The 22,865-nt window shown below is 39.3% G+C and overlaps 1 pseudogene; it reads left to right on the top strand.

Moving 5' to 3' along the window:
• Positions 1 to 1,064: 1,064 nt before the first annotated feature.
• Positions 1,065 to 20,961, top strand: LOC137129134 (uncharacterized; annotated as a pseudogene).
• Positions 20,962 to 22,865: the final 1,904 nt, after the last annotated feature.

Genomic DNA, 22,865 nt, shown 5'->3' with positions numbered 1-22,865 from the left:
GTGGAGGAAAATCTAGAGAGGTGGAGGTCTGCTCTGGAAAACAGAGGAATGAAGCTTAGCCGCAGCAAGACAGAATACATGTGTGTCAATGAGAGGGACCCAGGGGGAACAGTGAGGTTACAGGGAGCAGAGGTGAAGAAGGTGCAGGACTTTAAGTACTTTGAGAAGAGGTGACAGCTCATGTTAGATGTGTTGGAGATAAAGTCAGAGAGGCCAGATTGAGGTGGTTTGGACATGTTCAGAGGAGAAACTGTGAATATATCGGTAGAAGGATGCTGAGGTTGGAGCTGCCAGGTAGGAGGTCCAGAGGAAGACCAAAGAGGAGATTTATGGATGTAGTGAGGGAGGACATGAAGTTAGTTGGTGTGAGAGAAGAGGATGCAGAGGACAGAGTTAGATGGAGGCACGTGATTCGCTGTGGCGACTCCTGAAAGGGAAACAACCCAAAGGAAAAGAGAATGTTAAAGCTGAAATCTCAGTAGGTCAAAGTATCACATATAAGCTGAAAAAAGCTGAGCTGTTTTTGCTGAAATAGCTGGAATAAAATGTCACTTCTTTATATCCTTGTTAGGCAGAGAGCAAACCAGTGGTCAAGTCAAAAGTCAAAACTTCAGAAGTAATTATGTGATGTCAGTGATGATGTCGTCAAAGCAATAAAAAATATTTTTAAAAATCTTAAAAAGTATAAAAAAAATTACAAAGCTGTATACATGCATTGATGTCCTTATAATTTGGACATTTAGAAGTTTGAACAGTATCTAAATGTACTTGTTATAGCAGCACACTGACAAGCCTGGAAGAAGAACAAAAGGGCATAATGAGATGAGATGAAATAAGATAACACTGTTTCATCCCACTTATTAGAACATGATTGATTAGGAAGATATATTCTAGTTCTTTAATGTAGTTGTACCATTATAACCATTAGTACCATTATTTACCTCATATGAAAAAGAAATAGAAACTCATTAAGCAGATGATGTAAATACTTAGTAGTTACTTATTTTTAAAAAGGTTTTCAATACCAGGCTGTTTGTATTTGGACTGACTCAATCTTGATCACCATGGAAACCATCAACATGGAAACCTGCAACTTTGAGCTGCGTGAAGACACCCTTCAACTCCAAGAGTCTATGATATACATTAAGCTCTTACAAGGTGAGAACAAACTTTCTTTATCTGCTTCCCTCCCAGTGTAGCTGGAGGAACATTTGAAAACAACAAACTTAAAGACTGTTTAACATATTGTGCTATAAAATGTATATTATTATTTAGTGAATTAACGAAATTGATCCTGTTGTTAAAAGATTCAGCTTTTATGAAAAATGCAGACAGGATAACTGTGACTGCTCCAGCATTCAGATGATAATCTTTATTATTAACATTATTATGACTCGGCATACTTTCAGCAAGAACACTGTTCAAACTTCATGACATTCAGCTTATAAAGAAAATTAATGCATGCAAAAATTATTGCTTTGATGACATCATCACTGACGTCACATAATTGCCTTTGATGTTTTAGCTTTTGTAAATTTTAAGGATAATAGTTTGTAGTTTGCCTAACCAGAATATAGGAAGCGACATTTCATTACAGCTATTTGAGCAAAAACAAAACTTTCATGTATTTCAGTAAGAACAAATCAGCTTTTTTCAGCTTTGCTTGGAAAATCCTTTCAGCTCTAAAGCATATACAGTGCATTTTCTTTTTGTAAATGCTTTTTTCTTGTTATTATTCTTCTAGTTATTAATCTTCTGTATGTATGTGGTACCTAACTACTCCGGAATACTTTCAGCTAGAAACACTGTTCAAACTTCAAAACTTTCAGCTCATAACGCACATTATTGCTTGTATAGGGCGTTGTAATATCTTTTATACATTTTAAGAATGTTATACTTTTTAAAAGTGATGATGTCACTAATGACATTACATGACGTCGTTGCATCATTGCCTTTGATGTTTTTGCCTGTGAAGTTTTTAAGGCTAACTGCTTTAAAGTTTGCCTAACCAGGATACGTATTTCATACGTAAAACTATCTTTTCCAGCTTTGCTTGGAAAATCCTCTCGGTGCTGAAGCGTTCAACAAGCATTTTCTAGTAATAATATAATACTATTTCTTTCAGAGTTGACCAAATGATGTATAAACAGAAGAAGAGAAAAACCATGAGTCAAATGAGTTCTCCAGCAGAGGTGAGTTGAATGACAGTGACAGTAGGTTTATAACCACAAGAGACACTAAAACAAATTTCATCTGGTTATATTGTTCTCTAAAATAAGATAATACATCTGGCTTACTGTTGGCCTGCACAATCCAGGATTTTAAGAGGCCGTTGAGTTCAGCCTTTCAAATGGAAAAAGACAAAATCTTGGGTTTATCATTGCCTTTAAAACAAAAGCATTTGAGTTTCAAACCTGACACTATCATTAGTGGTCCTTGGCAGGTAATTCAACAAGCCTGAGAAATAAGGAATAATTCTCCAGCTTTTTCTTCTGCAATTTCTAGATGCACCGGCAGTAGATGGGTTGTTTGCTGCATCTATGTAGTAGCCAACCAGAGTTGTGTGAGGATCTTGAAGATTTTTCACCTTTCATTCAAAAGACTTCTTTAATGCTCATAGCGAAGATAAAAAAACCCATATAAAGATTAATTGAATACAGCGAGTCAACAAGTGGCTGCTGAGCTGTTAATCTTTTGTGCAATGCTTGTACATGTATGGCGCAAGTTAAAGATAATTCTTCTCATGCACTGGACCTCATGGTGATGCTTTCACCTACTGTTCTATGTAGTAAAGTGGATTTGAACAGAAATGGAACCATGTGGCATAGAAAAAGTGCAATCGTAAGTTACTCCAGTCATTCTTTTTATGCAATCTATGATAGTGAACCAACATCGCAACATAAGTTTTGTTAACGTTACAGTATTGTTGCCCTTATTTATAATGACATGCATCAACAACCTTAACCATTCAATGTGCCCTCTAATCTCTTTCTGCTTTTAATTATTAGCAACAAATGGAACAAAACCTAGCTGGACATTGTGATGAGGGTGAAGAGAGTCAACATCCCCTGCATCATCAAAAGAATGGTCTCACAGTCAATACGTCACACCACTGTGAGCAGTGCAGGCAGAATTTCTCTGACAGAAGTATATTCGTTGAACATCAGTGTGTCCACACTGGAGAGAGACCAGACATCTGTGCTGAGAGGGGGGAAAGTGTTATTACAAGGAGAAAACTCGCAAAACGACAGCGAATCGATACTGGAGAAGATGCGTATCTCTGTGACCAGTGTGGGAAAGGTTTTACTGACAGGAGCAAACTTGTAAAACATCAGCAGATCTACACTGAAGAAATGTCAAACCTCTGTGATAAGTGCGGGAAGAGGTTCATATGTGCATGGGGTCTCACCAAACATCAAGAAAAATGCTCAGTGAATCTAACTACTTGTTAGATTTACAAAAGTTGTACAAATAATAATTTATGCATCCAACAAGAGTTGTAATATTTTATTGTTGTTTGAAGGTAAAAGGTAAATGATCTGCTTATACAGCACTTTTATCTAAAGCACCTAAAACATTGCTTCACATTGACCCATTCATACACACACTGAAACACTGCTTTAGCCACATTACTGTTTGGAGAGAGATGATGTGTGTGTTTGAAGCATTGTCTTAAACATTCATCTCAATTCAACTTGATATAGCGCCAATTGACAACAGCCATCTCAAGGCACTTTATATAATAAAGAAAAAACTATACAGATATGTAGAGAAAAGCCAAAAAAATCACCTTGAGCAAGCCTATGGTAAACAGTGGAGGGGAAAAAAATCTTAACAGAAGAAACCTCCAGCAGAACCAGGCTCAGGGTGGGCGGCCATCTGCCCTGACTGGTTGGGGTAAGTGGAAAGCGGAGAGAGGAAAAAGCAACCGGTTGGTAGGACCAGTAGCTGCACTGGAAAACACAGATCCAAAGCTGGGGACACCTGCAGAAAGGGACAGAGAGAGAGGGAGAAAGAAAACTATGGGAGAGAGAGAGAGAAACAGTTAATGTCATGCAGTAATGGCATATAAATGTAGGATGAGAAGAGAGAGGGACATGAGGAAGAAAGGAGCTCAGTGCATTGGGGGGTGGGTCCCCCAGCAGACTAAGCCTATAGCAGCATGACTATAACTATAAGCTTTACAAAGAGGAAGGTTTTAAGCCTAGACTTAAAAGTAGAGATTGTGTCTGCTTCCCGAAACTGAACTGGGAGCTGGTTCCACAGGAGAGGAGCTTGATAGCTAAAGGCTCTACCTCCCATTCTACCTTTGGAAATTCTGGGAACCACAAGTAGGCCTGCATTCTGAGATCGAAGTGGTCTACTGGGATGATATGGTGCTATGAGGTCTTCTATATATGATGGAGCCTGACCATTCAGAGCTTTATATGTAAGAAGCAGGGTTTTAAATTCTATTCTAGATTTAATGGGAAGCCAATGGAGAGAAGCTAGTGGGTAGAAGTCAGGGAAGGAGAGAAGCTGATGTTGAGTCTTCAGAGAATCATCACACTGCATTTCTATAAGTTCTAATTGCAGCCTCTCTTCCACTTCTTCTGCATTTATCATGAAGGGAGGCGCGAACAGCTTGATATCGTTCTCAATGGTAGAAAAATCTTGGATGTGCTGAAAAAATTCTGTCATGAGAGATGTGATCACAGACACATATTTCACCTTTTTATCAGCATTGTTTTATAAATTCACCATGTTGGGCAATGAGTTGAGCCACCTCAATAATAATAAATTAAAGAGGACGTAAATGACTGTGTCACATTTTTCAAGTTTGCAAGTTTTATAAAACCAAAGTAAACATACATAATGCTTATGTATTGCTTTGGGATTTGTTGGGCTTCTCTACAATTCTTTAAGATTTTGCACTGTATAAATAAACTGAATTAAATTTAATTGAATCCTACTGCTGAATATCTGTGACCTATTAAGTCACAGTGGAGCTGGAGTAGCTACATCAAATGATTGTTTTTGAATCAACTGCAGAGATCTGACACCCTGAGATCATCTTCCATGTGTGATCATATAGAAATCTCTATTCCAAAAGCTTTATTGGTTTCACATGAGCCCATCCTCTAATGTAACTGTTCATATTCGAATTAGTGTCTCTGTGATAAAACATGTTAATCCCTTATGATTTATTTTTAAATCTTAAACCTATTCACCTTACTAAGTTTAGTTAGAAAGGTTTCATCTGTTAAGCTGCAAAGAACTTGGGCTTGTGGGAAATGGTGTGGGAAAGGGTGTTTAAAAAAAAAACTTAAGCCACACATCATATTGTTAACTGGGGTTATTGTTATTCTTCCATCATTATCAGTCTAAATCCACTTATGCAGAACACACAAGCATCACGCAAGCATCACCTAATTGAGAGCACTGTTGAAGTAGTCCTCTGGATGTGTTCAGTCTTTTGTGCTGGAACAGGTAGCGATGGCTCCAGAGATGACTTTGGACAACTAGCCAGTGATTGGCAAATTGCTACAGTTCCAGTTAACACTGCCAGCCATCCGTAGTCTCCAATCTAGTCAAGGTATTTGTCCCTTGAGTGCCCAGACAGCCACCTGCCTACATGCAGATGAGTTGCAAAAAGACGGGTGCCATTACACCACAGTGGCTGCGCAGCCAACATTTGTTTTCTGTTGCTGAGCCACCGAGCTTCGAGTTCGAGCAGGTCTTTCTTGTCAACTAATGTTTGTTAGACCATTTTTTGTTTACCATTGGGTTTCATGTGTTTGAACATTCAGTTCACTGTGATTCTAGCTTCTACTTTGCAACTGGCTTATTCATTTCAATATGCTTTGAAAATCACTTTGCACAGAGCATGTGTATGTCTGCACGCTCCTATTTGTCTGACACTTCTCTGTTGAAGTCTTAGTGAATTCTGAAGACACACAGAACATAATTTATTATTCTAAATATGTGCACAAATGTTGGCACTTAATAGCTTGAAGAACACACAGTGGGGTGGAGCTGCAGCTGCTCTATATTGTAGCTTGGCCCTCTGCTAACAGCCAAAAACCAACAACCATGTAGATGAAAGAGAAATCCACTACTAATCACACAGTTTACAGTACTGACAGTATTCACACTCCGACGATAACTCAAACATTAATGTTCAAGTCTATCACACTGTCAAGACACTGAAACCTTAAAATTGGTGTGTTTGTGTTAAGTAGGATATTGTACAGTGGCCCTGAGAGCAATTTGAGAAACACAAGCAAATATACAAAAACAACTTCACCAATTTGACAACACAGGAAACATTAAGAAACTCGCTGAAAAAAGGCACAATACAACGGACAGTTGTCAGGTGTCTACAGCGGTTCGGGTTTCCACCTTTTAGTGTCCCCCAGAACTGTCATAGACAACTTTAATAGCAATGTTTCAAGGGGAAACTAAAAAGGGACAAGTAGACAATTAGATTTGTAAATGTATTTTTAGTTGCTCCAAGAGCCATTTCCGTTGTGGCTTTTTGCAGCGCCTTTCTTAATGCTGCGCCTTTATCGTTATTATCCTTACTCTGCCCCATTAAAGTAACTCATGGAAATTATCACTGATGCAGCTAATTGGTTTTTAAATTTCAAGATCACCTACGTTTAGTGAATGTGTTTAAAGGACTGTAGTATAAATACCCCATATCTGGAAGGTCCAATTTGAATCAGTATCCTAAAAACAAACTACATAATGAAGATTATTGAAAAGCAGAAGTCAAGGAGACAGATGCAAGAAACCGTCCAAGTAGCTGAATATTTCTTGAAGTACAGTTAAATCAATCATTAAGAAAGGAAGGAACAAGGCACAGATATACAGCTACCTAGAGCAGGCTGTCCTCAAAAACCTTTGCCTTTGACCTGTGTAACTTTGGAAACCAACTAGCAGCACCAGCAAAGATTTAGGTAAATGACTCTAAAGGGACACTTACTTCTATTTTAGATTAGGCTACAGGATGGACAGGTCACTAGACTATCTGACGGACAATCTGAAATTAAAAAAAAAAAATCCAAATTACATTGAAAGGGATTCAATTAAAGGTGAAGCCTTATAAGAAGGGTGAATACTTCATGGACATTGGAAATGCTTATTCAGGTTGCAAGATATTCTAAACATGCATCCTTGTCTTTAACAAAGTTTTGGACGGTGAGAGTAGATGAACCCAACTTAAGGCATAATAAGATGAAGGGGGCTTTAAGCAGTAAGAGAAATTCACTGACCTTAGAAGAATTTTTACTTTTTTGTGTGTCCTACATACATTTAAATAAAGTGAGTCCTCAGTTAAATGTTCCATGCAGACTAATCTGTTTTTTTTTTTTCTGGCATCAGAAATCAGGCTTGCAGCCTATTCAGTATTTTCTCATTATAAGCCTCCCCTGGAGAGCCTGCTAACATTTGTATGCTGGACACACAGCCGTTTGTTTCTCAATAGTGCTGCCAGACTTTCCCATAAACAGCAGTGGAACATGCCAAAGCATGCAGGCCTGTTTTCATAGTTTGTATTCACGCCTCATATGCACTAAACAACCACACTGTGTCTTCACTTTTAAAAAAAACATTTTCTCACTTGAGGAAAGGTGAGTTCAATATAATAAAGAAAAAATTAAATCTTGCAGCCTTGTGTGAGACCTGAATGCATGTGGGATAAGTGCAGTAATATCACCGAAAGCCACAGTAACTCGTATTAAAAGAATGAGTCACTGCTTTCTTTGTTTCTGTAATTTTATCAAAAGCTCAGCTTAACAAAGACCGTGACGCTGTTCTGTGTCTTAAAGGGATGTGCTTGATTGCTCTTTAATTGGCTCGTCATTCCCCACACACTAAAGGTCACTGGTGGGACTGGAAAATGTTATGTTTAATGTTGGGTGAAAGTAGCTTGAGAAAAGATAGTTAGTCCTTAAATGAGTCTAAACATGGCACATTGATGCAAATAAACACTTAATACACCTAATAAATACAGAGGAAGCAGCACCTAAGGGAGATTAAAGGAAGATATTTAGTGGCCTGTGGACCCACTAGAAGTTCTTAAATACATTTAACTTCTCATTTGAAAGAGTGGTAAGTTAGACAAATATGTCCACGATCAAACAGAGAAGACCAATGGTTTGAAATAAAAGTAAAGGAGGCCAGTCTACAGTCTCTGTTCAGAGGAGGTAGCCAAAGGGCAATGACACATCAAGCCAACAGTCGGCTGTCGGTCCATATTGAGCCATCTGTGAGCGTCTGTGGCCCTAGTTGTTGAGGTGTGTCCCACACCATTGGCACCAGTTGGACCCCAGACAGCGGCTTTTCAGCCGATTCAGCGTGTTGCATCAGTGGCAGCCCCAGATGGTCAGAGAAACCACTCTGATTGGCTGTTTAGCTTAGCAAATCCATGCATGAGTAGAGAAACAGACAACAACAAAGTCAGGAGGGTACGGATGGAAGGCTGTTCTCCTCCAAGCATATTTTCACAACAACATGGCCATCTGGAATGAAAAATCTAAAACCTGTGAGTGAGAGTGGTGTGACAATGGTAATTAAGGACTGCTTCCTCTTCTTCTTCCCCCTTTGGATCTACAGAATTTAGACCTCCACCACCTGCTGGTATGGATAGTTACATCCTGTCTCTCCCAGTAAATAACGTGCGGGTTAGTTGGTCTTTGCCTGTAGTCTTTTTGTTGTTGTTGTTGTTTGTTAGTTTTATCGAGCACAAACTAGCTAATGATTTATCCAAGAAAAAGTGTTTTGAGCAGAGTGTTGAGTAACCAATGACGCAGTTGTAGAAGATGTCGTGGAAATCACTGATTATGAACTTTTTGGCTCATAATTATCTGTTTATTAAACACAAGCAACATTTCCTCATGACCTTTTATCATATCTCTTGATGCCAACACATGGACAATTACCGGTGGGTCTTTTGGTTATTCGTTGTTGCCACTATTATTAAAGGAAAATTGGTGATATTGTCCAAAGGCACCATCAGACATCAATACCAATGCTAAATCTTCTCTACTCATGTTTGGTCTCTTGTCAGCCAACAACCTCGGATTAGTTTGTTTAAATGTGCCACAGGAATTTAATTGTCAGAAAACCTAGACCAGGGGTCTCAGCACGTTGCTCTCTCACCTTTCAAGTAGCTTGCCAAAGGTTAATGAATCCTACATAAATTTGAAAACTTAATTAAAAAAACCAACTTACACGTATATCCGATCAAATTCATAGGTGTCCTGCACACTTCTTACGCAAAATAATTATTTGATGATTAGGCCCCTCTAGCGACTCTTTTTCAAAAAAGATACTAGTGGCTATTTCTGGTGTTATTGGAGATTTTTGGAGGCTCTGACGAGAAAGCACATATCATTCTCACTCTTCTCAATGAGTGCTGGCATAGGCCCTTCCCATGTCCCAAAGAACTCACAGATGGCCCAGTCCTCGCACAGCAGCCCCTCAAGCTTCTGTCAGAGCAGTAGATGTTCACCCCTTCGCCGCATCCAGACAAATGCAAATGAAATGAATCGCGTATCCACAAAGCCGCCGCTGATACCCCCAGTAAGAGAATACAATAGAAAGAAATGCATACAGACACATTACATGCGAAAGTACATAAAAAATATTTTTGTGATGTTTTAATGCAAAATGCGAGTTGTGCACACCAACATTTTGTAAAGGTTCAGGAAAAAAGCTCATCAGTTTGTTTATTTCCACCTAATTGTTGACATGAGCTATGCGAATAAATGTTACAAAACATGAGTAGCTCTCAGCCATATTAATTCTGTGAAAGTGGCTCCTAGTGGAAAATCAGTTGACATATTCCTTCGTGTTAAAATGTGTGGCAAACATAACCATTGTTCAGATTAATGGAAATCGTAGATCACATGTATATTGACCTGCAGCAGTATAAGGAAATGCCAATTTGAAGCATGTGGGGCAACATTTGCTAAAAATATGTCAATGGAATGAAAAAATATAGCATCTAATGAAGCAGGGTCTTTGGCTGATGTGTTTTAATAGCTTTTGGAAGAATATGCCACAGACAAATCCAGGCTGCATACAGAAAACTAACAGGATGCAAATAAAGGCGTTGATGTTGGCATCTGTATAGCGATAGTGTGCATTACAAATAATTTAGAAAATGACAGAAGTTATATATTAATCATAAATGATATTATTTTAGTGACCCAGAGATGTTTCTTGTCTGTAAGTAGCTGTTCTCCAGTTCCCATCATATCACAATGTCTTTCCTTGGGTGGACTATAGATTGTTTAGTCAACTGGTGTGTCTGCGGTCAAGAATATATTTTTCGTCTGACCTTGGCACCGCATGAATAGGGAATTAAAGTAATGGAAAGGCAAAGAAAGGTGCTTGAGAATATGGAGAATCTCATGCTGCTTCACTGTTCTTTCCCATCTCCCCACATGCTTCTCTGTCAGGCACTATCACTTTCATTCCTTCTTCAAACAGCATACTGTTAAAGAAGCAGCAGCCGTGTGTGCGTGTGTGTATATGTGTGTGTGTGGCAGACCTCCATGCAACACGCTGATCAAACTGCATCATGTATGAGCTGCTCCACACACAGAAAATCTGTGCAGCTGTGGGTCTGACAGAGAAGTGCAGCATGAAGAAAAGGCTGATGGAACATTCAGAATTACTGAATCAAGAGAAAAGATTTGAAGGTGACAGTATTTTGTGTTCATTATTCAGTTCCATTCTTCACTAACAAAGACCACTACATTTAAATAAATGAATGTGTTGATCGGAATGGAAAGGTAAAGCTATGGGTTGGATGAGTGAATGTGTGAACATGAAGCGTGCTTCAGGGGTGGAGGTCCAGCTGTGAGCGTCTCCTCTATTTCCCTCAGTTCCTTTGTGCTATGAGCTGTGGGATAAGCATGTACAGCGTGTACAGCCTTGTTCAAGATGAGCCAGGTCTGATTTGTCTGACTATGCCCAGCTTGTTAGTTAATATGCAGGTGGAATGACTCTAGCTTTCATTCTAAACAACATAGCTGTTTCAGTTGTGTTGAGGAATTAAAAATGTCTGCTGATTCTTTGGCGGAATTATTCACAAAGGAACTAAAGGACTGATTAGACTCACATCACATCACATCCATAGGTCAGAACCTTCTGGTCTCATGTCATTACAACTCCTTCAGATGTGGGACAGGCTGAAATGAAGACATGATGGACTGGGTCTCACCGCACTGTTCATCATAAACAGGCCTTTGTGTATCTTAAATAACCCATCAGTAGCATTTTTCTAGTCAAAAGTTCATCATTTCTTTGCCCATCCACGCATCATCAATGGGCACAATAACAAATGATGGTAGTTCAGCTTTCAGCATTGTCCCACTTTGTCCTGTCTCCACAGCATGCTAATCAGTTACCACAATGTTCTTCTCTGTCACACCTCGGTTCACTGGAATATCAGGTACTTCATCCATATTCATTTTAGGCTCTGGTGACACGTTGCTGCGTGTACAGTGATCTCCTGCCAGCCCTGGCTTGGAAGTCTGGCGGTTAGTTCCTGACACACTATGGTCTGTCTGTCTTCCAATTGATGAGTGATTGTGGTGCATGAAGTGGTAGCACCAGGAAGGTTCACCAGCAAAACCATAAATATTCATGTCCTTGACAATTACCTGGACATGGAAACGTAACTGTGCTGTTGTTAGACTTTTGTCAGCAATTCACCGTTCTGGGTTTCTTTTTTGTTTTTGTTGTTGTGTAGACAGGTATTTCCTGATCGAACATGTGATTTCTGTTTTTGGTTGCTAACCCTTTCTCATTAGCAGCACTTTATTTGTCCTCTTACTGTTAAGAAATATATTTCACGTTTGTGTAAATGTATTTTTGTTGTGGTTTTCAGCAACAGTGGTGAGGAATCAGCAAAACCATGCAATGATGGTTTGACATTAACTTTATACATAAAATGTGTTTTACTCTGAAAAACACAGTGGTTGAAATCAAATCACACTATGACGAAATATTATAGCAACAAAGAAAACATATAAATACTCATTACTTTGAACAATTTGTAGTACAATATGTTGCAGCCCATATGTTTCTCTTTTATTCTCTTTTGCAGCTGCCTGCAGGCTGGGTGTTGTTAGTGTAAAGTGGTGGCACCTGGTGAGGCCTACACAAGGTTACAAATGCCAGCTACTTGTCACTCAGTCTCCTTAGCAGCTCCCTGCTCTGTGCACAATCACCACACAGACACTTTTGTTGATTACCTCCTTGCAAATGTATTAAGATTTTTTGACAATTTTTTTTTTTACACTGTTCTATCTGCCTGCTGTCATCATCATGTTAAAAGCTAAAATGCAATAACTTGATGTAAATAGTCTTAAAACACTTGTTCCCTTGTGTTTTGTTTCCAAACTGATGCCTCGAAATGTGTAAATCAACAAGTGACTGAAGGCAAATGAGGCTGTGTTCAGCTCTTCTGCTTATAACTTAGGGGGGATGGAGATAGTTAACACAGAAACAAAGCTTTAAATGTCGTTCATATTAGACTGTGGGCACTTCAGGTCTGCAACTCAAAGTACTTACACCTATTGTAAATTAAGAGACTGATAAGCTGCTTTCACCAGGGTCAAATTGACATTTTCAACATGTGCTTGAAAATAAAATGTTATCATTTATCTTCAGTTATTGCTTTGACCAGTGGAACAATCAGCACACAAACACCTATTTTCTCCATTTAAGGAAGTCCCTCATCAGTCTTCTTCATCTCCTGTAAATGCTTCCTTCTCTTTAGTGGAAACTATTGGAGCTGGTGATGAAAGTCTGTTTGCCTGTAGCTTTTGCCAATCTCTGGAAATGTACCCACACGTTTGCCAGGGATGCAAGTTGTTGTTGTTGTTGTTCTTTGCTGCTTGTTATCAAGATTATCTGTGTGGGTCTTTTACTCCCGTCAATGATTTGCTGCTCTTTATTTCCAAATTTTGTAAAATTAGTCGAAAAACAGTTAAATCATAAAACTCCCTAAAATATTTAAGAATATCACTGCCTCGGCTCAGGGCAGTTATTACGAATTATGCACAGAATTTTCCAAAGTGTGGCCCACATCCACTCCAACACCACCACACTTTCAACCCTGAGCTCTGATTCCAGTACAAGCAATTTCAAATAAGCACTTGGCCACTAGCCTTTTACTGCCATACAAATGAAGTGTTTAACAACCATTTACCCATTAAGTGTTACAGACTCATCCAGGTCAGGCTGTTCATAGATTTACTCAATGATTATAAAGCAAAAGAGTCTCTCCTTTTTCATTAAAACAAAACAACGGGTGAAAGGTCCAATAATTCTAATGACTTACCCACGTGTAGAGTTTATTTATATCATTTTTTCTTGTTGTATCCACTGGTTTGTGATGTGCTGCTGATAAATGACAAATCACAGCCAAGTGTCTGATCATGTCCTTGCAGCAAGTGGAGCACATAGTTTTTAATGTGTTTCTTTATGCTGAATTTGTGTTCACATTTTAATATGGGGGGTAATACACATACCTATCTGAAATCTGATCTTTGTTTTTTAGTCTCTGCCTAGCTCACCTTTACCAGTTCTGTCTGTCATTGCTGGTGCTTCTCCACACTTTTTTCGGTCATAAATGTCAGCCTTGCTCATTTCATTTTCTTGCTTTTCTTTTTAGAGCCCCTGATTATTGATAATGATCCAATTCACTTACAAGTGTGTTATTCTCAAAGACTGTCATCTGACAGGACAAGTGTTTAAACTGCACCATTTTGCTGACAGGCAACTGACTAAGCAAAATACACTAACCTAGATGCCGATGTGAGGGGGGAGTGAAGAAACTAATCTCTATGGAATCCGGAGAGACAAGGGAGGAAAACACATACATACAACAAGGCTGATATTAACAGAATTATAAAGTGCCAACCTAAATAGTCTGAGAGAAATAATGCACCTGAAAGAGGTGCGTGCATACAAAATGAGGTTAAGACTACAGAACAACAGCCAGGGGCAGGAAGTAAAGCTCGGCAAAGTCAAACTAAATGTGTTTAAACAAAGGGTTAAATAGGAGCCAGGCTTACGTGTACCCCTGCAATGGTGGGTCTGTCTGAGCTACATATGTGGCATCAAAAAGGATGTCCAGCATTCTTTCTACTTGAAGTGGGCACAGCTCTCGTCTTACTTTCCATCTTGAATGCAAGTCTGTGCTATTGTGACAAGTTTTTGGAAAACCGAAGTTGATTTATTTGGATCATGATTCAAGTCAGTTTAAGAACTGCTGCAAACTGTCTAAAAATTGTGGAACCATTTTAAAAAATTCATTAACATAAAATATCAGTAGATAATATCATTAAAAGATTCAGAGAATCAGGAGAATTCTCTGTTCTGTGGTCAGATGAATCAAATGAATCAAAATTCTCTTTGAAAACACTTGTGTCACATTTGTGTCCTGCAGACTAAAGAGGAGAGGGACCATCCAGCTTGTTATTAGCGAACAGTTAAAAGCCTGCATCTCTGATGGTATGTGGTTGCATTAGTGCCTGTGACGTGAGCAGTTTACACATCTGGAAAGGTTCCATCAATGCTCACAAGTACAGAGAGGTTTTAGAGCAACATATGCTCCCATCCAGACGTCTCTTTCAGGGAAGACCTTGCATATTTCAGCGAGACGAGCCTAAACCACATACTGCATCCATCACAACAGCATGGCTTCACAGGAGAATAGTATAAGTGGTGAACTGGCCTGCCTGCAGTCCTGACCTTTCACCTATAGAAAACATTTGGCGAAACATAAAACGAAAAATCTCTCAACAAAGGCCCAAGACTGTTGAGCTGCTAGAGTCCTGCATCAGAATACAATGGGACAACATTCCTCTCCTAACACTCAGGCAACTGGTTCTCTGACATTTAGAGACAGTTGTTAAAAGAAGAGGGGAGGCTACACAATGGTAAACATCACCCTGTTTCAACTATTTTGAGATGTGTTGCTGCCATCAAATTCAAAATGAGCTCATATTGTCCATGGAATGTTAAAATGTCTCAGTTTCAACATCTGATTTTATTTATGTTCTATTGTAAGTAAAACATTTTTTTATGTTTTACACATCATTCCAACTTTTTTGGAAATGCAGTTGCAATTCTCCTTATGGAGACTTGGAGTTTTTTGAATGAATACATTTGCACATTATTTTACATGCACACATATTATTTACAGTTACAGATTTGTGTACAGACAAACAAAAGTACAGACATACAAATCCGAGTACACACACACAGATCCCTGTACACACAAATAATTTTGCTACTATTCTACTTCCATACCTAGTATTGTAGACTGGGGCTGTAACTCTTTGGTCTGGATTAAACAGTTTTTCTCCAAACCAGAAAGTTAGTAAAACAGTTAAATAGGATATGCAAGATTTCTATAAACTCTGTGACAATACATTGTGACTAACCCATTATTTCCTGTGTAGGATATTAAAATAACAGAATCTGAAAATAAAAATTAATAGTTCCATTTTGGGACTCAGCTGCATCTATCCACATCCGATAAGATGTGAGACATCATCAATGTGACAACAGGCAATCAGGTTGGAATCATCTACGGTACCAGTGTCAGCATGGCTCTAATGAGAACCATAGCAGTACAATAAATGAACAACCTCCCTATCATGTTACACCAGCTGGAATGTTTACTGGCAACACTTGCAGCCAAGTCACGGCAGTCTCATTCAATTACCTCAGGTACAAAGTAGAAATAATCAATGTTTGCCCAATTAATGGGGGGGATGTTATGAACGTGTGAGGTGGAGGCTGATTATACTTTCGTCTAATGGCTTCTGCATGGAGCATAGTGGGAGAGAGCAGCCCACACACACACGCATTAGTTGAAAATCAGCCATGATATGTGCTACCAGAACAAACTAATTAACGCAAACTAACACACTCCATATGTTCATGCTAATACCATGGGTCCCAAAGGTTTACATGGGTTTGTCCTACAACCATAACACACAACAAAGCATGTAGCAGTTCTAGCTGGATAATGAGACCTGAATGTTCATCATCTTGTATAACATTCTAAATTAGGCACTTAAAGACGTTTACTCATCAGAATCAAACAACAAATCTGGTATACACCTTAATATCTACAGACAATGTCATCTTACCGTTGTGAAAGTCCATTTTTCACCCACAGAAACATGGGGAGAACATGCAAATTGGTTGGCCAGGGATGCAAGCTCCCAACCTTCTAGCTCTGAGGCAGAGGTTGAGTTTCCTTCCTCCTTATCTTTGGCCATGTCCATCTAAGGAAAGTTGGTTAGGGCATCCTTAATGTATCCCCCCTCTCTCAAACCATCTCTCTCCCCTGACCATACGTACAATATTGACCGAAGACAAGCGTCTTTTGCCCTATTAGATGAAGGTACAATACAAATTCTGGCCCTGAGATGTTGCTCCTCCACTGCTAGAATCAATGAATTCGATTCTTCCGCATAGAGGGTGTTCAGTCTCTCCGGTGCTCTGAGCACTCTTCAATGCACTGGCCCACATGCACACACAAAAAAATTAGTATACGTGGATGCAAGAGGCAACTTGGATGAGTAGTAAAACTCATTTCGAAATATAGCATCTCAAACTAACAAATTAGAGACTTGGCAATACTTTGCCAATTCTGGGTAATTTCTCATACCAGTGTGTCTGTTTTGGGAGCAACTCAAAAACAAGAAGGCATTTGAAGTTAAAAGTAGTGGTAAAATAGCCAGAAACCAGCCCAATCCCATTTCTTCCATCTTTGGTGTTTCTGGCTTCACTACGGCTTCTTGGATAAGAGAAACCGAGGAGATAGTTATTTACTGTTTCTTTTAGTCATATCACAGATCCAGGCTTGAGGGAACACCAAGAAAATGAGGTTCCAGAACAGCCAGCCAGGTGTCTTGTGGTGCTGGTCAATCGTAAGAATGTATTCAGACCTTTGGCGCTTTGACTCTTACATTAACTACAGTACACTACACCCAACATTTCTTACATGATTTTAAAGCTGTTGTTTCCTTTTCATCCCACTGTCTGCCAAGATGTGCTACAGCAATCTTCTTCATGCATTTGTACTGTTTTTAGATTATAGTGAGGGTAAAAAGTTGAAGATTCTACCGGAATGACGTCAAAAAGCTGATCTTCCACAGCTCCAGTTGATGGGATCTTACCAATATCTCTGTCTGTCTGACTAATGTGCACACATCACAGGATGTCTTTCATTGCTCTCTATAAATATAAAAGCAGTGCCTCTGTTATCGTCCTTTATTGCACATATAGAAGACATTAAATAAGATTATTGCAGGCTACAGCACAGCATGTTGCCAGATGATCTTAGTGTTATGAGTCATGTTCTCCTGTGAGCTCTTAGACAGTGTCTATCTCTGTCTGTGGAATACTGACAGCTTTAATATCTCCTGCTGGGATAGATAGCCTAACGTGGAATAAAAAAATGTCTGTGCATGCATGTCTGTGATTTTATCACTGTAGGTGCCGTAATCAGTGGCCAGCAGAGCTACCTGCTGCCCAGTGCTGATATAGATGGTGGGGAATTTAATAGGGAGCAGCTGCTTCCCAGCGTTGGAGTGGAAACAGCCTGTGGGCCTCGGTCCAGTCGCTGCTGGCTCACAGCCTGCACAGTCCACTGGGACTGCTTGTTGAGCCCTGCGGCTGCAGCCAGTGCTCAGGTTAGACATGGTGGTCTTTCACGTACAAACACAGCAGCTACACAGGCTGACAGCATCCAGCATAGTTGGAATGTGCAGCACTTACATGATTCAGATTAGGACCTAAATGCAGGGTCACTGCTTTACTTAGGGGAGTAATAGTATTAGCTCAGTTTGGGCTATGTCCACCCTACTTTGTAGCTCTGCACGGCCATCCTGCACCTCATTATTAATCTTAATACGCTGAAATGTCAACAGTAGGATGGATTTCCATGAAATGACAGTAGCCATTTACAGTGAGAACAGAGGTTTTCCTGGATTCCAGAACTACGCACAAATGATTGTTTCTTCAGCAAAAAATATTGATAAATTAATATGTACGTTAAATGAGAAATGGCATCTAGCATTGATTCTCTCTACAATTAATAGATGATTAATCATTGGATTGAGAAGGTAAGTGCTACTAAGGTAATTCAGAAAATAGTGTTTGTTGCCATTGTGATTCCATATGTGAGGTGATAAAATCCAAACAAAAGATAAAAAAGTGCTTCTGGCTGTAGTGAAGACAGTGACAGAGGTTAATGACTATTTATTGTACTACATTGTAAACTGGTTGTGATACAGCCATGGATGGATTACAAGAAAACTGCCCCTTCACTGTTCATATACAAGTATAGTACTTCTTAAGGGCCCCTGAGTGGTACAGTTGGCAAAGTGGTTGTGGTCTTTTCTGTATCATTTTATGTCTTTTGATTAGTTTTTGTCAGTTTCTTGCTTTTTAATGTTAATTGTTGATCAGACTCAATATAAGACTGCTGACACTCTGGAAGAAAATACAATGTGGAGAGACGGATAAGACGGTGAGTAGATGCAGAAGTTTCCCGTTGTTAAAGAGACAAACATCCAATGGGGAGGAGAAAGTTTAGAAAGAGCCCACAGTGAGATGAGCTACTTCACCCCTGACTGCCATTAAATTGTGCAGAGGGAAAGAGGTGAGGAGAAACGGAATGTCAGCAGAAGTAAACGGGGAGAGAGGTACAAGACCTCAGATGGTAATTAAAAAAGAAACAAGCCAGGAGCGATTCTATAGGAGGAGCAGAAATACCTCACTGACAACACAAGTAGATACCATTAGAGACCAATAGCAGTCAGTAGAGAAAATGCTGACAGTTTGGAAGAACAGCTTATAATTATGTTGAGGGAGTGATTGTTTTACAGGATATATGTGCACATATGTTAGAAGCTGTATTGTGTTTCGCAAGGCTGCATGTCAAAACAGAATGTTTTGTTAAGCTTGACATGTGAAATGTTTGTGTTTTCTGCTTTATAAAGCGTTTTGTAATTAAGCACAACATAATTCAGCTGATGTATATGGGGCGTCGAAATGCACAATAATTAATATGAACTCAATTTTCAACTTAATTATAATTTTGGGATCTCATACAGAACCTTACATAAGTGTTCGTAGTCCTTGAAATTTTCCACATTTTGTCATGTTACAAACAAAAGTAGATATATTTTATTGGGATTTTATGTGATAAAAAATGTTGTTTACAAAATCTGAAAAGTGATGTGCATGTGCAAAAAACTGAAAACCATTTATCATTTTCCTTCCACATTGGGTTTGTCTATCACATAAAATCCCAATAAACAACATTTACACCTTGTCAGTGAGCTTATCAACCACAAAGAGGGTCACCCGTAACGACCCCCGTTTTAGGGGTTTAGGGTCATAATTGTTGAATCTTGATGACTGTTCCCACCTCCATCCTATTCAGGCCAGCATGGAACGAAAGCTACTCAGAGGGATGTAACTCGGCTCCTTAGCCCCTTTATTCACACTGAAGAAGCTGTTTGGATAAGTAGAAAAACATTTCAAACCAAGAAGAAAGACGTCCAGTTGACATGATTCAATCTTTTTTTAACCACTGAGAATCTTCACTGACAGATGGCTGGAACACTTCTTCCACCACTGCATTTATGTATGAAAAAGCATTCATTACAAATATTACAGTAACCAGTAGTTTCCCTATGAATTGTAGTTTAGAAAAGGAATATATCCCAGTACACTAATGTTATTAAGCAAATGTACTTTTGTGAATTACAGCAACTCAGCCTGCAGGGAGGCATGACCTCGAGATCAGGGATTCTGAGTAAACACTGACTGAAAGTTGTATCTAGCTTTGTACAGTGAACATTTTGAGTTTCTGAGTTTCTGCAGGTGTAGTTTCTCTCTCCTTCACTTTTCTACATCCGTCTTCCTTTGCTGCCTATGTTGTGCTGTCTATTCTGTGCTTATAACTGCTTTTTTCTTCCTAATTTCTCCTTCAGGCTTATACTCTGTACCAAATTTTCCTTCTCTTATTTCCCAACATTTATAGTGTTTTTCTAATTATTTTATTATTTACCATCAGTGCTGCTCAGAGTCAAACATCAATGGAGTCCAAACTGGAGGCCTTGCAGTGCCGCTTGACCTGGGACATTGACCTTAGCAGGACCAAGCTTTTCCGTTTGAGGGCTAAGTTGGAAGACATTGATGCTGCCTGGGTCACATATACAACCTGCAGGGATTCATTCACTACATACTGGAGCTCACTGAAGATGCCCAGAGTTTCTTCAGCAAGGCTGCAGAGGCCTTCTGCCATATGAAAAAAGCAGCTATACATGAAGGACCATGGTTGATGGTGAACTTCAGGAGCCAGGCTTGGCTGCACCACCACCTGGGACAAGAAGCTTACAGTCCGGCTTACCTGATCAAAGGTGCACGCCCATACCCATCTCAATCTCAGGAGGAGCTGCATCCAAAGATCTACGCCGAAAAAGCCTGGACTTTGATGAAGTTCAGCAGAGACAAAAAGGCTCTGGTTGTATAATGACAGAGCCATCAGGATGCAGATGGACATGGTGGAGTGGCAGACCAGCCACACCGTAGCATCAATGCATAGTTTTAAGGACAGCAACACAGGGCTGCACACTGACATCTTGGAAAAAATAAGAAAGGCCAAGGAACAGGATCCAGAGAACTTGCACCTCACTGTACACAACCTTAACCAACTGGCTAAAAAATGAGAGAATCTAAGATGAAGTACGTGAGTTGGCCATTAAGGTTTTGAGCAGGTTCCTGTCAGCAGCTACAGTGAAATGAAAGCATTACTTAGAGTTTACAGACACTACATCTCTGCTGATGACGACATTGATTTGGCCGAGGAGGCTCTGAAACAACATCCAGATGAAGATATCTGATGAGATGTGATGCACTGTGCTACGAAAGGTAAATAGTAAATGGTCTGCACTTTTCTACCTATTGGCACTCAAAGCGCTTTACACTGCTTTTTCAGGGTCAGTCAGAGCTCAGACAAAAGCATGATTGACAGAGCCATCATTATCCATAAGGAGGTGATTTCTCTTTACCCTCATTCTTCACTTGTGAAAAAAAATAGACCTTGCAAAGATGTACACATAGTCAAAAGATGGCCTAGGAGAAGCTGAGCACATATACCAGGAGCCTGAAACCTGCAGACCGACAGATGCTTTACAATCATCATGCTAAATTGTTTGATCGACATGACAGTAAGGGCTCAATACAATATCACATGAAGGCAGCAGAGCTACTACAACAATCCATTTTTCAAAGGAATAGCATCAGAGTTCTGGAGAAGATTAAAGACAGAAACAGGGACTTGCTGTGTGGAGACAGAGGATTTTCTGTAGTCCACAATCTAGAGAAAATAGGTATTGAATGTGTGAAATATAGTGTACATACTATAGTGTCTGGAAAAGCAAAATTTCATGACTTTGAATGGAAAGGCCATAAAAGGCTTAATTAGTCCCAATGTGTACTCTGTCAAAGAGTGAAAGTATGTTTCAAGTCACTGGCACATCACTAGGCTGAAGCACACATGCACCTTTACAGCTGACCACACCAGCACATAAGATGGTGACGTTTTCACTGATTGCTCCTGTGAGAAAATCCACAAACTGGATCAAAGTATAGGAGAGTTCCACTGTGGTAAATTGTGAGTTTTTTGATCATACACAGATTATTTCCCCAACACGGTCACGTGCACAAACAAACCAAGAGCAGGAAAATTTAATTTTAGACAGTTTGAGTTGAGTTTTAAATAAATTTGTATTGTATAATATTGTAGGTATTGCATTACTGAATGGGGCTAATGACCATTAGAAACAGCTATTATAAGCCCAAATTATATTAGTATTTACACTGAATGCTTTTTTAAGGATTGACAGTTTTATTTTGGGTGACAGATAAAAGGCACATAAATAACGGAAATTTACTTTTTTTGTGTAACATATGGCCATTTCATGTTTAACCTATTTGTATAAGGCAAAATATACTAGGAGACATACTAAGGGGTACTTTTTGCAACAGCACTGGTAAAAAGTCAGATGGCCCCCATCCTCTTTACCATGGAGGATGTGGTGTCAATGATTTCAAAAACAACTTTGACTTCTATACCACTCCTCAGTCCATATTAAACAGAGCTCAGGCTCAGAGGGCAGTTGTGTATCTGGATCTTGTTTACGTATGGTTGTGTTCTTGCCTGGTAGAGTTTAAACTTACATTTGTTGATGTGGAGACAAACTGTGTTCACTGACAGCGGTTTTCAGAGGTGTTCCTGAGCCCATGCACTGATTTCCATTCCAGGGAATGGAAATCTCTGTGGTCCGTGGACAACTGCTTTACCAACTGAGCTACAGCTGCATAATCATTAATAATCTCATAATGCATAATCACATAATACATAATACATAATCATTTGATTTTGTTCATATCTATTTCCACATGTTTATGCTGCATAAGAGGAATCATACTTCATGACCTTAAAATTAAGTTGAAAATCCAGTCTAACAATGCTGCTGTGAAGCTGCCAACTTCAATGGCAATTCCCTAAAGAAGAAAATTTATGAAAGAGACTTTTCTATATTCTCTTGTTAAGTACAACAATCTGACAACAGTAAACAATAGATAAACCTATTTCCACAGGAGGGTTAGGGTGGGTTGTTGGCTTGCTCATGCATACACCAACTGTCAGGTGATATTAATTCAGGCACAGGAACAAGAAAAGGTCAAGACATGATGAAAAGGTCAGACCATAATTAATTCGTCCCTAGGAGCATTACATAATGCTGAATGTAAATACCGTGGTT

Source organism: Channa argus, chromosome 6 (assembly GCF_033026475.1).
Source record: "Channa argus isolate prfri chromosome 6, Channa argus male v1.0, whole genome shotgun sequence".
Lineage (NCBI taxonomy): Eukaryota > Metazoa > Chordata > Actinopteri > Anabantiformes > Channidae > Channa > Channa argus.
This window is presented reverse-complemented; position numbering and strand designations above follow the sequence as displayed.